The sequence below is a fragment of the Triticum aestivum genome, chromosome 7B, assembly GCF_018294505.1.
Source record: "Triticum aestivum cultivar Chinese Spring chromosome 7B, IWGSC CS RefSeq v2.1, whole genome shotgun sequence".
In the NCBI taxonomy this organism is placed as follows: Eukaryota; Viridiplantae; Streptophyta; class Magnoliopsida; order Poales; family Poaceae; genus Triticum; species Triticum aestivum.
Window position 1 is genome coordinate 702,241,398 of NC_057813.1, and position 5,047 is coordinate 702,246,444.

General features: G+C 40.7%; 1 long non-coding RNA gene across 2 annotated transcripts; it reads right to left on the reverse strand.

Moving 5' to 3' along the window:
* Nucleotides 1–1,622: 1,622 nt before the first annotated feature.
* On the reverse strand, nt 1,623–4,815 carry LOC123162410 (uncharacterized). Of its 2 annotated transcripts, none has more exons than XR_006481268.1 (5): nt 4,460–4,815; nt 3,888–3,962; nt 3,214–3,339; nt 2,368–2,447; nt 1,623–2,025 (listed from the first exon to the last, which is right to left on the reverse strand). It is a non-coding gene; the product is annotated as an uncharacterized lncRNA (long non-coding RNA). The 2 variants fall into 2 exon arrangements; XR_006481269.1 differs by having other exon boundaries at nt 2,368–2,450.
* Nucleotides 4,816–5,047: the final 232 nt, after the last annotated feature.

Here is a 5,047-nt window from a genome sequence, read left to right on the forward strand (position 1 = left end):
CCAAACCATAATTCAAACGCACTACACCACGACACTCAAAGCAACGTCAAACAATCTGCCGGCATAGGTCACCTAAGGCGACACATTTAGTGTCGGTAAAAACCTTTCCCGACAGAAAGGAGCTGTCTCCTGTAGTCCTGCCGGGAAAGGTCTTTTCCGACAGATAAATCTATGCCAACAGAAAGTATGACACCGTTTGTGAGATCTACACCGACAGACATTTCTACACCGACAGACTACTATGTGCCGACAGTTCATCTGCCAGTGTGCTATACCGACAGATTGTGCAACGTCCATTGTTACGCCGACAGTTTGTCTATCAATGCGCTATGCCGACAGTTTGTGCGACGTCAAATACTTATACCAACACATTTGCTGCTAGTGTTCTACATTTTAGCACAAATGCAAACGCACAATATTTTTTATATAAAATACATTCATAATATTAAATTCATGTACAATATGCAACACATACAAACAATTGCACTCTTCTATTCATCACAAGATATCATTGATCAATGCATTATATATATCAACAGTTTTCTTCACTCAAGTTAGCTACAACCATTATGGAAATACACAAGTCGGATATACAAGAGAGGCATGTTACAAACATAATGGCCAAAGTTCGTAAGAGACCAAGTGCTTGTTCCCTGGACTGCTACTGCTACAGAATATTATGGAAGACCAAATCTTCAATCGCCAAGCCAAATCAACTTCCATATGAACAAAATATGTCATCCATGTTCTCAAGAAAAGCAATCACAAGAACATCTTCGATCAACTAGTGGACTTGCTACTTTCTACCATTTGTCCCTACAAAAGAACTCACATGTTTCAGCAATCTTTGAAACAATACAATGTATTCAAATGCATGAGTTGCCTTTGAGTCCAAAGGTCTAAGAAACAGAAGATGTACAAGAAAAGTAAACTGATACTTGATTGCCTCACCTCTCTAATAAAAATTATGCATGTCATTGCGGTTCATGCATTCTATAGTTATAAAGCAAAGATTCAAGTTACAAAAGGTAACCTTATTAGGATATAAACCAAAGTCAGCATAGCACCTAGCATATCAAAAATGGCTTACTATAAAAATGTATGAACTCGCTGATGAGCAATCAGGTTGTTCTAAGCCATCAGGAGTAAGGTCCTTACTGTAATTTCAGAGATTACATTCGAAGCTACTCAATCAGCAAAACGCTACAACACCTATGTTTACATACAAAAGGAGTCAGGTGTAATCCTAATATGTGGACTGAACTAAATATGCTTCCCAGAAAAATAATGGTCAAGTTTTTTTTGTGGCTGATCTTTAAAAGAGAGCAAGCTTCAGTTTAGCTGCTAGGAATTGCAGACTGACGGACAATTGTACCACTCACCGTATTTGAACAAATATGCAAGCAAACATTCAGTTTAGCTTGCATACTAAATCACGCATTTCTGCTAGCTTCCATGATCAAGTCTCTGAACTTGATACTATTTGCATGATAATGGGGGTTGCGCTGCACACATATAAACATAGAAACCAAACATTCTATGTTCTGCTATAACCCAGATGCAGTATCACCTTATCGTGCCCTTAATTCTTGTCTATTTCCGATAGAAATTAGATACTCTAGTAGCCTGATGCATCATCCATTTATAATAACACTACAAACTGCACTGTATGTGTTTAGTTATGAAGCATGAAACCTGACAAGAAAAATACAAAGATTGCCCAAAAGAAAAATAATAGTATTTAGTTCAAACTGAGGACCATTTTCCCCATTCTGAACCTATGTCTTCCTGACCCAAGCATCAAACGAAACATAGCAGTGTCATCTCATGGAAAAAAGTTGACAAGAATAACACCCGGTGTTTCCACATTTCTGATTCCTTGAGAAAAGAGAACTTGATCGATTCTCCAATTTGCCTTTGTATTTTTCCGGCCTCTAGTAGAGTAGAAACTTGTTTAGCTTGTCGGCGAAATTGAATTTCCATTGCCAGTTATGTTGGCGGTTCAGCTGCTTCTTCAAGTTGTTTCTGCAAAAAATAGAGCAAATGAGGCTCCTAATTTATTTCTACAATTAAGTGAGTGCAGTCTATACTTGTCATCAATTGATATGCAGTCCCGTGAATGGCTGTACTAAAGAAAAAAACATGATGTCCTTATGTGACTAACAGATAGTGTCACTGCTTGTGCGTAGGAACTCCAATATATACACACATCATGCAGCATTACGAAATATCATATGATGAATTGAAACCATGCGTAATTGAACTAGCCTCATACATGGAAGACCACAATAAAGAAATACACTGTAGTTGAACTATGGTAGAGTAGAGCAGCGAGAAACTGAGGGTCAAGAGGGGCAGAGCCACAACCTTGTGTGGGGAGTCGTGGTCAGGGCCGTTGGCTTGGGCTTGGGGTCCCGGTCGTCCTCCTCGCCCATGGAGTCGAGTGCCTGCTGCACCAAATCAAGCAGGAAAATAAATATCATATTATTCCAAGGTCAGACATCCAATCAAGTGGCAAAAGAAATAAAGAAAGAAGATAACATGAAGATTCTAAGCAAAAGAACAACTTATTTATAAAATCCTCCATTAATTTAATCTAGTTTAGTTTCAACCAAGCAGCAACTAGATCATGGTTTAGTATTTATTTATCCTGGACCAAACTGGTAGATTTGATGAACAATGGCTGAATAAGAAAACTACTACTACAAGTCCAGTCCCTAGAACCAACAAATATTAAGCATCGATGGCATGGTCTGCAAGGGTCAAAGTAAAGAGCAATTTCTACTGTACCAGATTAGACTGTTTACTCAATAAATAAACCTGAATTTTAATCTATAAGCAAGCAACATCGATATCGTGCAATAAAAACCTCAAGAGGAGCAACCCGACGAAAAGATGCATTCAGTTTGATATATCAATGTAAACAGGACAAACAACGCTTAAACAATGAAAACAAAAGCAAGAAAGAACAATTGATGTTGCTGTGGCTTCCATGTGACTCCATTTTCGGTTGCGACAGCGACTAGAACATCTTAGCCAAAGAGGGATCACAAGTCCAGAACAAAATAAGATAACTGCATTTACACACAATTCCTAGTTCCTTACCAAACAACAACAAGAAGATAGTCAGGCCACTTGCATCGGACCATAAACTGGCCAGAATTAATGCGATGATACAGAAAATGCAGAGGGAGGGGAGTTGTTGTTTATTACCACCATTGATTGTTGTTGCTGTTGTAGTTGATCAAAAGGGCGACTTGGTTGCTTCCTACTCTCGATACTGATCCAGTTCCAACCGACCTCCTGCCTGGAGTTGGACTAGAGGAATTCCAACTCTACCTACAAACCAGGCATATTAATTGGCAATATATATTCGAAAAAACATGTATCTATCTAATTCGCAGCAAGGAAATCAATCAACTAAAAGAGAGTCATGTCCTGAATATTAATTGGTAACCAAGATCCAACCAGCAAAATGGTGGCATGCCAGGATGCCAAAAACTGTTAGTTCAACAAGGAGAATATATCAAGGGAAAATCTAAAAAGAAAAAACAAGGCTTGCCGCTGGCCTATCCACAAAGTACCTGGGATAGATATATGCTAGCAGCTAGCATTCTTGCTGGAATAATATTCACATGTATGTGCTTGCAAACTAAACCATACATTTTCTGCTAGCTGCCATGATTAGGGCTCGGGATTTGATACTATTTGCATCATCAGGGTGCTGCTATACATATATAAATATAGAAACCAAATACTCAATGTTCTTCCATAACCCAGATTTACTATCACCATATTGTGCCCTTACTTATTATCATTTTTGATAGAAACTAGGTATTATGACAGTCTAATGCATCCAATGTTTATAATGACATTACAAATTGTACCATTAAGCAGCTTAGGAGGACTATCCTCTGTTCCCGTAACAGAACCGATGTAAATTCTTGACTTGCCTCCACCACCTACATATGAAGATTGACTAATTGTTAGTACATTACTGACAAATGCTTCTCTTGGATAGACGCATCACTACATGTGTACATAATTAGGACATACATATCACATTTGTTACTTCATAGACCCAGACATAATCAGATTTAGCTACAAGGCTTTGAAAGTTGGCATCCGTGCAATAAGAAAAAAATAAATGAAAAATAAAATATGCCACTCACAAAGGGAAACATAATTACAATTCTAACAGAAGAATGACACACATCCCTCTCCTTTGTAATGCCTCGACCAGGAAATTGTTACATGCTACAAATTTGTGGATGATGCACGCACAAGAATAACCATAGTTTTATTTACCTACTGGAAGAGGCCAACCGATTCATGGCTGGATCTGTTTAGTTACCTGCACATACTAGAAAACCACTGACACAGCTTACCTATAGCGACCAGATCTGGAGGTGGGGCAAGGAAGGGGCGACGAGAAACCACTCACATACCAGAAGCTTACCTCTTGAATTTTGTAGGCGGGGCGGAGGGAAGGAAATCAGCCAAAACAGAGGTCGCACGTGGAGACAAATCAGCAGTGGATCCTCGGCGGCGGTTGACGGCGCTGCTGCTCCTCGGCGTGGCGGACGGAGCTGCTGCTCCTGGGCGGATGCTGCCCTGCGGGGAGGGAGGCCAGGGTCGGAGATGATGTGGCACGAGGAGACCAGAGGAAGGGCGGCGGCACGCAGATCAGGGGCGACGGTGCAGTTGAGTTAGGTTTAGGTCGGGGGCGGCGGCGCAATCGGGTAGAGACAGAGGGAGGGGGATTGGGGAGTGGACGGGTGTGTTTTTTCTTTTCTTTTGCTGGTCTAGTCCGACTCGCGTGTTTTCCATCGCGCGCGCATGGCTCTCTTTCCGCGCCTTACTTTTCGGGTGTGGGTGGAAGGAAACTACCGCGACACTTTTTCTGTTCCTAGGAATCGCCGACACACAAATAATCAGTAAAGATGGTAACTGCCGACATAAATTACGTCGGTGCTCTGGTGGTGCTTCGGCGACAGATAATGTGTCAATAAGGTTTTGGGACAAAAAAAGTGTCGGCGATGCTCAC